Below are 15537 nucleotides of genomic sequence, written 5' to 3'. Positions count from 1 at the left end.
AAGATAGCTTTATTGTCATTGTGTAAATGAAATGAGATGTCTTTAGAGCAAACCCGTGGAGGCTATGTTAAGGATAAAACTGTAAACATGGGTAAACAAAACATAATATCGGCATAAGTGCATAGACCCACCTCTGTATTTTTAGGAAGATTAGCAATACATGAAAATTTCCTTCAAGTGTGGTAAATATTCAGTTTTAAATGAAAACCACATGTGACATATTATCTGTCCCATTGCATTAAGCCCTCCATCAAACCCCCATGAATCCTAACTGAATGGGTCGCTTTTCGCTGTGAATTCTGGGAGTCTGTGCAACGTCGGGACCGCAGCTCTCGCGTTACTTCTAAAAGGGGAAGGAATTATATTCAAAGTCTTTAATAGCGCCCGATTTTAACAAACGACCAAATTATGTCGATATAAACTGTATTGTGTCCTCCTTTATCTGGTTTTGATAATATATCGATATTCCGTAAATATCCGATAAACAGCCCAGCACTAATTGGTCCGTCTTAATTGTTTCATTGTCACCCCGAAACTTGTGTGGATTGCTCCAGAAAACAACCCTGGTTCCATTAGCCCCGGTAAGAATGGCAAAACGATGGCCAGAGTAACTCAACTCTTGAAGAATGAAAGTCAGAATAGGGCTGTCTGGTGTTGTTGAGTCTTGTATTCTGTGACAATCGTATTGTTTTGGAAGTGTGTGTCTTGGAATACTTAAAAATAAAATGTTCATAAGGGATGGATGGAGTTTTACTTAGAGTAATAGATCGTGTTTGTTACCATGAAACGGTAAACATACGGGGCTCTAATCCACATGGTTACTGTATTGTATAATGGAATCGGTAAATTCTGCTGCTGTGATGTGTTTAAACATCACAGATAATCATTGTGAAATAGTAAGATAACAGGTGAATATGTCCCCATAATGTAAATCAGAAAAGGCAGAATTCTTACTTTAGGTACCCTGAGAGTAAAGAAATAATGGAATTTATGGAAGGCGCAAGATATATGTATATTGGTTTGTATATTTAGTGTCTGTCCTGTGCTGCCTTATGCTGTCTTACACAGTCTTAATTACTTCTGTGTAAGAAGTGAAATTTTCTTTGTGTTATCCATATGTTGACTATGTGCACCTGTCTTTTTATGTCTGCACATTGAGCCTGGAGGTATGCAATTTTGTTCAGCTATGCTTCCGTTGTTGTACTGTTGTATGGTGTGAATGACAATAAAGTTCACTTATATACAGTGTTGGAGCACGGCGTCTCCACCGGGTCCGTGGATGAGAAGAGATTCACAGCTGACACGGGGAGAAGTTGCAAATCACCGGTTTATTGTCTGGCAGATTGCAATCCGGGAGCGGCCGTCTGACATACATTCAGCATGTACAGGAGGAGGCTCTGCCATATGTATCAGTTGTATCCCTTTTAAAGCCCTTTGGGCATCTCCCCCCCTTTCTCGGTACCTTCCGTGTACGTGACAACCGCATGTGTGGTTCCAGCCGGCTCGTACTGTTCTTGGCCTTCTGGAAGGCTAAAAGATAAGTAGGGGCCGCTGATATTCTCTGTCGCCCCCCCTATCTGTTCCGATTAGGTAGCCTTGCCTTGCCGGCGCGCCAGTCAGTTCTTGTTTTGATTAGTTACAGCCTTATAGAATCATTCCCTTTATTTTATTCATTATTCCCTCAATTCCCCCTTTTGATCTCCGCAAGGAGATCACCCTGATTATGCTGATTAGTAATATTTTCCCTTATTTATGAAATTTTGCATTCCCCCTTTTGGTCTCCGCAAGGAGATCACCCTATTGTCGGGGGAGGTGTAGTTCAAAGCTGTCCAAATGACCTTTGCCCCTCTCCGGCCCAACAGGCAGGAGAGGCATCATCTGCGCATAGGAGCTATCCCGCTTCTCTATCACGGTAGTGATGAGACGAACTGACAGTGCGCGCAGGCAGGGAATACAACAACACCCGCAAGTAACTAAAATCGCAGCAAAAGTAGCAAAGGATAATAAAAGCGAGCTCATTAAGCCTTTCCACTGTCCGAACGCCGAGGTCAGCCAAGCATCCCAGATGTTATTGATCCTGGAGTGTGCATGCATCGTTTTGGAGACGGTCCGGAGACCCTCGAGTGCCCTGGTCACTGAGCCGTCTGGTGCTGTGTTGTTGGGAATGTAAGTACAGCATTCTTCCCCAAACATAGCGCACACTCCCCCCTTTAGGACTCCAAAGAGTTCCACACACAATCTGTCCATCCAGCCTAGGAAGGAGGGCAAAAACCCTGAGCTTCAGGGAAATTCCACTCCCAGCCCGCCACAGGCGCAGCCCCCCTTCGGGGTCCATGGCTGGCATGGCTCACAAACCACTAATCATTAACATTTTAAGCATTTTAAGCATCACACATAACACACTTGTTTCCCCCAACATTCCCCTTTTTATCTTGATCTCCATCCTGGTCCTAGTGTTGTCTGGCGGTGGATGAGGTGCTTTTGTTCTTTCTGGTCGTTGGAGCAGGGGTGGACTACCCTGCTCTGGTTGCTCAGGTCAGGGGATTATTCTGCCCCTTCTGTTGAGACCTGAGTTGCGTCTAGTTCAGCCGAACTGACGCCCTGGATTCCTTCCCTAAGGGCCTCCTGGATCTCTGCTGTGGTTCTCCCTGGGTCCTCCGCAGCCGCGCACTGGCTCCAGTGAAACCACGTGTCACGTTTGCCTTTCAGACGAACCGCGTGTGACGTCCTCTCCGTAACCTGGAAGGGGCCCGTCCACCTGGGCTCTGACCACTTCCGTTTGATGACTTTCAGGAGGACCCACTCCGCCGTGTGTGGTTTGGCTGGCTGGTTCTCTGGTCTCGCCTCCTGGATCTGTTTAGAGAAATCTGCAACGAGACCTTGCAAACAATCATAATATGCTCTAGGATTTTGCTCCCCCTTCTCGTTGGGGGTCCAGGTTAACCCTTTCTGGGGTCCTAGGAACTGCCTGCCTGTCTGGAGCTCAAAGGGGGTGAACCCGGTCCCCCTGTTTATGGAACACCTCACTGACATCATTGCCAGTGGTAAAGCGTCAACCCAATTCATTTTGGTCTGCGCGCAGATTTCTGCCAATTTTTGTTTTATTGTTTGGTTCATTCGCTCCACTTTTCCCTGGGACTGCGGATGATACACAGTTCCGAACGCATGTCTCAATCCCAACGCTTTCTCCAGGGTCAATCGGTAATTTGGGTGAACTTCCTCCTCTACCATGATCATCTGTTTGGACATCACGTACCCTGTGACCCTCTTTGCTTCCTCATCTGCGGCCTGATTTCCTTTCGCTACCATTGTTCCTGACCCTTCATGTCCCTTGCACTTGACCACCGCCACTTTTTTGGGAAGCATCAAGGCCTTTGCCAATTCCCTCATTTCTGCTTCGTGTTTTATTGGCTTGTTTCCCGCGGTCAAGAATCCTGCCCTCAGCCATTGGCTGAGTTCCACATGCACTGCGCCTACAGCATATGCTGAGTCTGAGTCTATGGTAACTTCTTTCCCTTCTGCTAATTTCAGGGCCTCGATAACCGCTATCACCTCGGCTCTCTGGGCTGACTGGGCTCCCCCCAGTCTGTCTGCCTTCAAGGTTACATAATCCTGGCCTTGTCTGGCCACCACTGCATACCCTGCCTGCAAACCTCCTGTGTCTGTTCTTCTCTTGCCGTCTTGCTTTCCCCTCTTCCTGCTTGAAAATAACTTTGCATATTTGAGTTAGACACCCCATGTACAACTTCAACTCATAAACCTTGTTTTTTTTCTTTTCTTTTCATAGCACTCCCTCCTTGCGCAATGGTCAAGACCATGCGCATGCATTATTAAGGTGTCAACCACACGACAAAGGCACAACCAAAAATCCATCACAGTCGTGAAACAGACCATCAGAGTCTTTAGCATCCCCTTTGTGTCCACACACAGGCCTCATAAGGCCCCCTCCCGTGGCTGAACTCACACCCCAAGCATGCAGCCTGTTCTTATCAGTATTGCAGCTTAGCTTTGGGCACCTCAACCCCCCCTTTCGCTAAGACCTTCAGCAACGGTGGCTTCAGTGCCTGTGTATATAACACAGAGCAGATCACCCACATACTGTAGCAATGTGATTCAATCCATCCAAATCTGCCCTAAGCATGTGTTCACATCCTTGCAGTATCCTCGCATGGATGAACTGCTGACCCCTATAGGTGATCGCAAACAAACACTGTGACTGTTGTGTTAGGGACACACTTAAAAATGCCATCTACAAATCCACAACTGTGAACCACTCTGCACTGGGTGGCACATCTGTTAGCAGGGTGTGAGGACTGGGATCTCCCACTGATTGATCCTCCACTAACTATTTCGCTGCACACAAATCATAAACTAACCTCCACACTTTGTCTCCTGCCAACATTCCTCTGCACTTTATTTCCCTTCACACTGCCCTCCTATCATGCTCCACAGCCACAAACCTCTCAAGTCTCCTACATACTCTGCACTCCACTGACTCTCACCAACTCACCTTCAGTAGCAGCCCACATTCCCTCACACTGAAATCTCTCCATTGCAACAAACAAGTATGTTTGTTCTATGTCCAATTCAGCCTATTGCTATATTGTTCCTGTATAAATGGGCCACACTGTTCTAGAATTTCCCCAACTTCATCAGTAACATCTTCAATCCCTTATGAACTATGCTGTCCCCTATTGAACAACAAATTTTGTCGCAGAAGGCTGTACTGTCCACTGAGCACCTCTACGCCCCCCTCTGTACATTTTATGTCTATCTGCAGCTGACACAAAGCATCTCTGCCTGACAAATTCACTGGGATATGCTCTAATATTAGTATGGGCATATTTACATGTTTGTAACCTATCTGAACTTCCACTAAACAAGATTTTGGAACATACAGGTGTGTCCTGGCTGATCACAGCTCCAGCACACCAGCTGAACCAGCCTGTTCCCCAGTCTCTCCAAAGTCTGGGATCATCAAATTTGTGGGTAAATGGGTGCCCTTTGAGGAAACCCCCATCCATTGTATCTACTCACTCTGTTCCAATTAGGGACCTGAGGCCAATTAGTATCATGGGGGGCCCCAGCGACAGGAGACTGTCGGCTGTCCACAGGCTGCCCCCGGGGCTTGGGTCCGGAGAGACCACTGGTGCCTGGACTTTTTCTTTTTAGCGGTCAGCTCCTCCAGCTGCATCTGATTCCATTTCTTTGTCAGTTCCCTCTCACGCTCTTTAGCAAAGTCCTCCTCCTCTCTCTGAATGCCGGATTCTGCAGGTCCTGCTCCGTCTCAGTGCGCCACCGCTTTTCTTGAGCTTGCAGATAGGCAGCTGGGCTCTCCCCCTCCTTGATGGGCTCCACCTTCATTTTAACCACACTCAGCCGTGGAGGAAACATTAGTCGCAGCTGATGCCAGCAGTTAGCATGGTAACCGTCAAAGTGACATGCATCATTCACAGGAGTCCCTGTCGCCGCTGCCAGGCCACTGCTTCGCAGCAGTCTCTCCATTCCGTCTACCCCCAAAACGCAAGCCAGAACCGCCTTTATGTCCCCCATCGCCAGGAGCCGACCCATAGTTTCCTCCTCAAATGCTTTTATCCATTTTCCGGCCCCTTCTGCCAGAACTGGGAGTCTGAGAATCAGGCCCTCCAGATCTTGTCCTGCCCACGGCACCTACTGTGTCTGTGCTCCGTTCACCCTCAGCGGAAGCATCGGAGTGTCCCTGGTGGGGGGCTTCACAGCCCTCCTGCTTCTCACTATTCTATGATCTGCATTATCCTCCTCTACTCCTTCCTCACTCTCTGTTTCTGTCTCCTTCTCCTGAAACTGACTCCATCCTTTAGATGGAGGGTTAGGGGTGTCCAGCAGATGCACCAGCCCTTCTGCATTACTACCACTTGCTCCGTACCCCACCTTTATCTCACTCCCTTGTTTCTCAGGCCCACATGCCTGGCCTTCTGTTCTTCTCTCACTCCCTCGCAGTCCTTCCTGCACTGCCTGCCGCAGCAATGCACTCACTGCCCTGTATCCATCTAAACAACTTGCCGTTCCTTTCTGCTCCCTACTTCCTTCATCCTTCTGTGTCACCTCACCTCTGAATTCTACCTTCCCCTCTATTACTGGAAACTGACCCTTGTATGAAGGAGGGGGGGCTTCCACTAACGGACACTGACTTTGATATGACAGTGGCCATATTTCTTCCTGCCTCATCTCTTCTTTCTCACCCCCCTTCTTCTCATTTAGTGCCTTTCTCATGGCTTTCTGCTCCCTTCTCCAGGCCTCTCCCTTTGCTTTAAATAACCTCAGTACCTCCAGTTCCTCACTCCTTTTCTTTTTACGCCTTTCTGTGTTCTTATTAGCCTTATGATACTTTATCAGAGTCTCCATCTCCTCACACACTGCCACATCCCATGTGCCCCCTTTAGGCCACTTAGTTACCAGGGCCTTTGTTCTATTCCCCCACTTTTTACACATCTTTTCTATCCTCGCTTTAAGCAGGGGGTGCTCTCTCCCCAACTGCTGTACTGGTGTTTCTGCTGCCTTTACCAGGGCCTGCATTTTAATGCTTTTCTGCACTCTACTGTCACTTGAACTGTTTTCCTGTCTAAAAATGAACAGAGTTCCTCACAGTCAACCCGTGCTCTATTCTTTTTTTTTTTTTTTTTTTTTTTTAATTCTCTCCCTGACAGTAGTTACTTCACCTTGATGTGTGGCTCTAAATTATTTATTATTATTTATTATTATTATTATTATTATTATTTATTTTCTACTTATTTCCTCTCCTAACTAAAATCCCTAACACTGCACCCAATTATCTACGGGCACACATATACTAAAACCTCTGGTCTATAAACTGTTATTTTTCTCACAAAGATGTGCTTTAATACCCTTTATCTCTAAACTTAGTCTCTATAATCCATAAAATCTATTAATCACAATATTTTATTCAAATACATTATTTTAAGATTTAATTATTATTTAATTATTATTTTAAGATTTATTATTAAGATTTTAAGTTCTAAATTTACCAACCCGCACTTCCACTACTGTCAATGACGTTTTATGGAAATGCACAAATGCTCTATCCCGACCCCTGCTAACTTGATCTCTTCTACTTTGTACTTATTTCTGCTTTATACATCTTTACTTGCAACTTATCTGTTGAACAAGGACCCAAAACTGCGGACGTAATTACTTTCCCCACTTCTGCATCAAATTAGCGCTCGCTCTCTGGCGTGCTGCTTCATCCCTCTGCCTAGCATGCTCTCTCTCCGTTTTCCACAGTAATTCTCCCAGTGAGCGTTTATCCTCTACTCGACATCCGGCGCTCCGAACCGCCCCACACATACGCTCCCCGGCATCAGCTACCTCCTTATCCTAGTCGAATGTCCTACTAACAAACACCACCAATACATAAATCAACAACTTCTAAAATAATAAGACTATATTCAAAGCAGCTTACTGTTGTGTCCCCCCTGAACAGGGCACGTCCCACAAGCTCAATCCCAGTCAAACAGGCCCGCTCCCAGCCGAAACCCCCCCCGATCTCCAGCAATGTCAACTTGGAAGGGGGTGTTCTGTGAGAACTCCCCTTCGGTTCTGACAAACTGTAAGACCGCAAGCAGTGACAGCAGAGCCACGGGCAAGCTCAACCAACACAGAGCGAGCGGCGAGCACCCTGAACAGGAGGAACCCACAACGCTGCTCACACACAAACCAGTACAACTGCACCCAAGCTGGTGCTTTGATTCACCCTCTCTCTCTTTTTTTTTTTTTTTTAGTTAGAGAGGGGGACCTTATTCCCTCCTCCCAATCTAGAGTTCGGGGTCCTGAATTCCCTGGGTCTCCCACCCAGCTTTTCTACCGCTCGTAAAATTCTATTTCCCTGTGTGGGTCCCGTACCCTCTGCTCCCTAAAATTCTATTTCCCTGCAGGGTCCCGTACCCTCTGCTCCTTAAAATTCTATTTCCCTGCGGGGTCCCGTACCCTCTGCTCCTTAAAATTCTATTTCCCTGCGGGGTCCCATACCCTCTGCTCCTTAAGGTTCTATCTCTCTGCGCACGATACCTAGACACAATGCATACACAACACATACACAACACAATATATTGTATAAACACAGTGCGTGCAACCTCTCCTCCGTCTTACTTTACCGACGGGCCACTGGACACTTCAAACTGCTCAATTTGACATATCCAATGTGCAGATTTTGATGTAACAGGCTCTGCTTACCTCTTCTAGTCGGCGCCTCGCAGTTCTCTGTGTCCAAGTAGGCCGCGTCACCCCTTAGCCGAATCTTGCGAATCTCCTGGGGATCCCGGACGAGCCCCCAAATTGTTGGAGCACGGCGTCTCCACCGGGTCCGTGGATGAGAAGAGATTCACAGCTGACACGGGGAGAAGTTGCAAATCACCGGTTTATTGTCTGGCAGATTGCAATCCGGGAGCGGCCGTCTGACATACATTCAGCATGTACAGGAGGAGGCTCTGCCATATGTATCAGCTGTATCCCTTTTAAAGCCCTTTGGGCATCTCCCCCCCTTTCTCGGTACCTTCCGTGTACGTGACAACCGCATGTGTGGTTCCAGCCGGCTCGTACTGTTCTTGGCCTTCTGGAAGGCTAAAAGATAAGTAGGGGCCGCTGATATTCTCTGTCGCCCCCCCTATCTGTTCCGATTAGGTAGCCTTGCCTTGCCGGCGCGCCAGTCAGTTCTTGTTTTGATTAGTTACAGCCTTATAGAATCATTCCCTTTATTTTATTCATTATTCCCTCAACAGTAAATGATTTGATTGAATAGTCAGTTCCTGATGCCAGCATTTGGATTGAGTGGGCTGTTAGCCTTGGTGCACATGAACCTTTCCAGCGTTGCTATTCTCTATAGTAAATGCTGTTCTGCATATCAGGCAATCTGTGCACTGACTGGTGTGTTTTTATAGGTGAAGTACCCCTACGGAAATGCAGGCAGCCCAATCCGAGACCAGCGCGTAAGTCTCCCAAGCATTCGTTTCCTGTCTCCAATGAGACAATGAGACGGCAGTATTTTTCTCAATGTGCAGTACTGACTGCCAAGTGTGCTGTCTGTCTGTCACTAACAGCCATCAATTGATTTGACTCTTGTATTTTTACACTTTATTTTGCATAATTGTACCGTCATTCTTTTATCAGGACGAAGGAGGAAACCTAAAGGACGGAAGGGGGCCATATACCAAGAACTTACAAAAGCTGCTATTCTCCAGTAACCCCTTCGATTCAACCCATGTGGGATCGCTACCATCCTGCATCGAGTCCCAACAACGTCGCACCCTGAGCCCTACTCACCAGCCTTATCATCAACTTCCTTCTTAGTTCCCTCACCAGTCCCATCCTCTTTTGTTTTACCTCCTTCTCCATCTCTTTTTATGGACTCCCCTCCTTCATCCCCATGCGTAGCCTCACCAGTTAGCCCAGCTCCAGAACCATCTTCAGCCCCAGCCGTAGTTCATCCCACCCCTCTGCCTCACGTTCTGGTGCAGGCCCCCTCAGTGAGAGTGATTATAGAGGATTATAGAGTCATAGTTGTTTGGGTTAATTCTGAGTACCACAAAAGTTTACAAGCCCTATTTTGGCAAGAGCTAATCATAAGAGGTAATCCTAATCATTTTCATCCTTGCCGTTTAAATCACTCATGAATAGATGTGTTTGTGAGAAATTGGTTTGTTTTAAGCATTTTCAATTTAAATAAATACTGCAATACTCATTGCAGAAATACATCTTTTCCAATATTGTGCAGCCTAATAATGAAGTACTTACTACTACGAAATATCTAACAACATACGATGCAACATTCAACAGGGGGTAGTGAAGTGATTCGTGGCTGATCAAAGTGCCAATTCGATGTGGGGCAGTGATTAGCATGTGGAGAATGCTGCAGCAGTATTACAAAATCAGCAACTCTTTTAAAAATAATAGTGATATAAATATATTATTTATTAATAAGTATATAGAATCAGTACACAAAGTATAAGTATATAAAGTTTAAGTATATAAAGTATATAAGTATAAAAATCTTAAGTATAAAAATGATATAAGTATAAAAATGTTATAAGTATAAAAATGTTATAAGTATAAAAAATTTAAGTAAAAAAAGTTTAAGTAAAAAAGGTTTAACACTAGGTTTACTGAGCTTTTTATTTTCTGGTGAGAATTCCCTCGGCCCGACCTCGGGTGGAGAGGCCATTAGCTCCATTGTCCTCCTGCTTTTGTTGTGCAAAAACACTAGTTACCTGTGAACCCTGCCACATTTGCATTTCTTTACCGCCACTGCTGCTGGCAAGCTTGCCATATCTATACAAAATATCCCACACTCTGACTGACCCACAAATATGAAAGACACAATTTCACAAAATATAGAAACACAAGTGTTTTATTTGTCAAAAATAGACTGAAAACAGAATCAATAATAATAATAATAATAATAATAAAAGAAGTAAAAAAAAATTCTCAGTCCCTCAGTTCCTCTTCATCATCTCAGTGGTTTCATAGTCAGTGTTTGCAGCGTTTGCAGACCCAGTAACCTCTGTGCCTGCATTTGGCGCAGGTGAATTTGCAACACTTTGCGCAGAGATATCTGCTGCGATTCCTGTTGCAGCTCTCTTGTACCTGGCACTGAGTTGTCTGAACAGTTCCTGGCACAGCAGCAGCAAATGATGCAGCAGCTGCAAAAGCTTCCCTCTCTGCTTCCATTGCCTTTTGCAGCATGAATCGGTTACGGAGTTCCATTCCGGTCGGGCCGAGGGGATTTTACGTAGATTTGCGTAGGTTTAGCAAACCTAGTGTTAAAGGCCTCAGAGGACTGCTGCTCTTACTCATCAGAGTGGTTCTGATGCTTAAACTTTTTCTTCAGTGCTTCTGCTAAAATGGCAGCAAAGTCCTCTGAGGGCATGGGCGTCCCCTGCGTCGGTCCCCTCCTGGTCACTGGCGTCCCAACTGGCGACCTCTGCACTGGGCGCAGTTTAATGTGCGGCAGCTCCGCCAGAACATCCACCATGCTGGGGCCATTAGTGCACTCATTACAGCCTGGAATCATGTTATCACCCATGATCACCTTATCAAACTGGTTCACTCAATGCCAATATGGTGCAGGCAGGTGATCAAGAACAAAGTGTGGCCCACCAGATACTGAGCCATCACTGAGACACAAAAAGTCCTTTTTCAAGGCCACCTACACAAACATGAAGAAAGCTTGACGCATGTCTGTTCTACTATATATGAAGTATACACATTTATTTTGCACCTTTGGCCAGAGAAATACATTACGCATATTACTCAATAAGACAATTGACATGGGAGCTTTAACAAACAAACTCAGAAAAGTAAATCCAAGCTAGAATAAAAACTTGATTTTTATTACTGTGTCCCCTGTAACACTGTTTTCAAATAAATATATTGGCTCAACGAAGGAGTTAAAAGTAAAAGGTCAAAAGTTGGAAAAAATTCTAAATTAACAAGCGGTTGCAGACTTTTGCATACTACTGTAGTGTGGCTGCGTTTTTATAAAGAAGACTCCTCTTCACAAGCTGTGCAATACCATTTAACATTTGTTATGTGTTTGAATTGGCTCTTGGTCATGCCAGTACAGACACGGTGTTGCCACCTCTGGCATCCATCACAGAGTATCTACAGTGGGATTAACAACATACAGTATAGGACAAGTAGCCATATTTTCACATCTATCAAATGACTACAGTAATTTTCCTCACCCAGTCACCATCTTTATTTTGAAACTGTCCACACCATTGGCAGGCCTCCTCAAGAGATACTGTAAGGAAAAAAGCATAAACTTACTGGTGAGCAGGCATTCATCATTATACTTATCACCCAGTTTGCCAATCATGTTCACACACCCTTCTGACTGACTTTGCCTGAGTCACTTGCCCTTTATTGTGCTGTTGTGTTTTTTTTCCACTGTAACACAATTCAGTCTTCAAATGACTTCACTAACACTGTTTTCAAATTAGTTGTACTCTTGGCATAGCAATCTGACTTTTCCGGCTCAGATTCTATGAAAACATAGCTATAAGGCCATTTTGTCAAAAGGGGCTGACAGACATTCGCTATAGTCATGTTATTTTAATATAATATAATATAATATAATACAAAATTCTTTAAAACCTGTTAAGTCTAAAACTGTAAGAGTAGGTGTACTTGTTTACAAAACAAAAAACAAAAGTTCTCTTACATAACTTTTGTAGTATTTGAAGGATTTTATACCCCCATTTTAAGCACAACTGTACAATTGATTAACCCTGCCCATAACAGCATTTTACCCCTAACTAGCACCGGATCCCCACAGGGCTGTGTGCTGAGCCCCCTCCTATACTGCCTCTACACCCACGACTGTAGTCCGACCCACAACAACAATCTCATCGTCAAGTTTGCCGACGACACTACGGTGGTCGGACTCATCTCTAAGGGAGACGAGGCAGCCTATAGGGATGAGGTCCTGAAGCTGGAGGCCTGGTGTTCAGAGAACAATCTGACTTTGAACACCAAGAAAACTAAAGAGATCGTTGTTGACCTCAGGAGGCACGGCACCGACCTAACCCCCCTATACATCAACGGTGAACGCGTGGAGAGGGTCCATACTTTCCGGTACCTAGGGGTCCTCATCTCGGACAATATCTCATGGACCGAGAACATCACAGAGGTCGTCAAGAAGGCACAGCAGCGGCTCCACTTCCTGAGAGTCCTCAGGAAGCTGAATCTCAACCAGGATCTGTTTCTGACCTTCTATCGCTCGTCCATTGAGAGCCTCCTGACGTACTGCATCACAGTGTGGTACGGCAGCTGCACCATGGCAGATAAGGAGAGGCTTCATAAAGTTGTCAAAGCTGCCCAGAAGATCATCGGCTGCCCTCTCCCCTCTCTTATGGACATATACACCTCCCGCTGCCTCAGCAGAGCAAGGAACATTATCAAGGACACATCCCACCCTGGCTCTGATCTATTCAACCTGTTGCCCTCAGGAAGACGCTACAGGTGCATCAGGACTAGGACAGACAGGCTCCGGAACAGTTTTTTCCCTAGAGCCATACTCACACTGAACACACACTGAACACACACTGTACACACACTGAATACACACAGAAAACAATCACTCCCCCTACTATGGTCTTCCTCCCCTTTCTCCCTTTCACACACACACTAAAAAATCTTACCACATCTATTTATTATATATTATCACTGTGTAATAATCCGGTCAATGTGAAATTGTGCATTCGTTCACTTTATATACATATGCTAGTGCAATAAGATATATTACACTGTCACTTTAATACTTTCTATTTGTTTACATTGCTTATTTTTATACATATTTTATACATACTTTAGATACTACTTCTCTTTTTATATTTTATATGTATATGTTTGAGCACTGACCCAAGGAGATGCTTTTCATCTCATTGTATATGTAAAAAATGTATAATGACAATAAAAGGCATTCTATTCTATTCTATTCTATTCTATTCTAACTGTGCAGTATCTGTACAAACTGGACACATCTGGTTTGACCGCCCCAAAGAGCTTTGGTAAGTTAAAGTTTACCTTGCCTTATGTTTCTATTACAGTTTTTCTGAATTGCTAAAAGACTAAACCTCATTCTTGGAACAAAACTTCCAATTGCCAAAACTAATTTATTGAATCAATCACTCTTTTGGTGAAACTTTAAACACAATTTGCAGATTTGAGCAAAACTCTAAACACATTCCCATTCATCAAAACACATTTTGCACTGTGGTGAACTTTGATGCAAAATAGAAAACACAGGCTGCAGAAGTTCAGCACAGCCACCAGTCATCATTTAAACACAATGACTCAAAACTGTTCACACATGTTTCTAAACATGAGAAGAAGGCAAAGAGTGACTAGAACATACAATATGTGCTAGATGAGAGTGCAAGTGCCACTGGTGAGTTGAAGTTTGACGTCAACGTACAGATGGGTCACACAGAGGATTCTTCCCGCATCACCCAGCAAGGTGTCCCTATTGCTCACTACCGACAGTTACCGTACTTATGACCAGAGACCCACACAACAATTACGTTTCAAACATTTTCAGACAACTTCACATTATATGTGATCGTAGAGCTAAATTATTCCCTATTAGTTATGAAAGATTATACAATTTTTTACTTACACGGTGACTATACCCTTATTAGACTGCATTTTCCACCATCGCTGACGTATTTACCCGGGACTAAGCTTCTAACTACAGCTCGTGAGTTGTTTGAAATACGCAACTTAAGGACAGTGTTTGCGAACGTTCCTTCGAACTATGGTTTTGGGAAATGCACCACAGAACGGAAAGGTTAAGGAAGAGCTTTTTCCCCCAGGTCATAATGCTCCTAAATCAGGACAATACTCAATGCCTCTAGGTGCTGCTTCACCCTGTCCAAATCATTGGCACATTCCTCAGGCCTCTTGCACATTTCACTTATGTATAGATTATGTACAGCTGAACATTTCATTTTTTATCTTATTATTTTTCTTATTTTTTCTATATTTTGTTACTCTCTTATCATGCACAGCTGCTCAGAGTGACCAGGGTTACATTCCACTGCATGTTGTATGTGTACAACTGTGTACGTGACGAATAAACCTTTTGAATCTTGAATCTTCAATCTTGAATTTTCGTAAAGTACAAATTCCGACCTTCCTGGCAATATATCACATGTGCTGGGGCCTCACTTCTACGTGCCACTTCCGTGGACTTTTAGTTTAAGATTATAGATAGCAGCTTTCACATGGTTACAGTGTACAGGGCGAAGTGCACATTTAGAAATCTTGCCCCGGGCACTTTCATGCATTTTCGTATAGTACAAATTGCCAGCTTTCCGGCAATATATCACATGTCCCAGGGCAGGATTTCTACGTGCCACTTCCGTGGACTTTTAGTTGAAGATTATTTATGGCAGCTTCCCCATGGTTACAGTGTACAGGGCGAAATGCACATTTAGAAATCTTGCCCTGGGAAGTTCCATGCATTTCCGTATAGTACAAATTGCCAGCTTTCCGGCAGTATATCACATGTCCCAGGGCAGGATTTGTACGTGCCACTTCCGTGGACTTTTAGTTGAAGAATATTTATGGCAGCTTCCCCATGGTTACAGTGTACAGGGCGAAGTGCACATTTAGAAATCCTGCCCTGGGAAGTTCCATGCATTTCCGTATAGTACAAATTGCCAGCTTTCCGGCAATATATCACATGTCCCAGGGCAGGATTTCTACGTGCCACTTCCGTGGACTTTTAGTTGAAGATTATTTATGGCAGCTTCCCCATGGTTACAGTGTACAGGGCGAAGTGCACATTTAGAAATCCTGCCCTGGGAAGTTCCATGCATTTCCGTATAGTACAAATTGCCAGCTTTCCGGCAATATATCACATGTCCCAGGGCAGGATTTCTACGTGCCACTTCCGTGGACTTTTAGTTGAAGAATATTTATGGCAGCTTCCCCATGGTTACAGTGTACAGGGCGAAATGCACATTTAGAAATCCTGCCCTG

The 15537-nt window shown here is 44.7% G+C and overlaps 1 long non-coding RNA gene across 1 annotated transcript; it reads left to right on the top strand.

Annotated features, from left to right (window-relative positions):
- Positions 1–360: 360 nt before the first annotated feature.
- LOC140587003 (uncharacterized) lies at positions 361–9751 on the top strand. Its single transcript, XR_011988768.1, has 4 exons — positions 361–581; positions 1247–2166; positions 8934–8981; positions 9163–9751. It is a non-coding gene; the product is annotated as an uncharacterized lncRNA (long non-coding RNA).
- The last annotated feature ends 5786 nt before the right edge of the window (positions 9752–15537 follow it).

The sequence above is a fragment of the Paramormyrops kingsleyae genome, unplaced genomic scaffold, assembly GCF_048594095.1.
Source record: "Paramormyrops kingsleyae isolate MSU_618 unplaced genomic scaffold, PKINGS_0.4 ups120, whole genome shotgun sequence".
Taxonomy (NCBI): Eukaryota; Metazoa; Chordata; class Actinopteri; order Osteoglossiformes; family Mormyridae; genus Paramormyrops; species Paramormyrops kingsleyae.
This window is presented reverse-complemented; position numbering and strand designations above follow the sequence as displayed.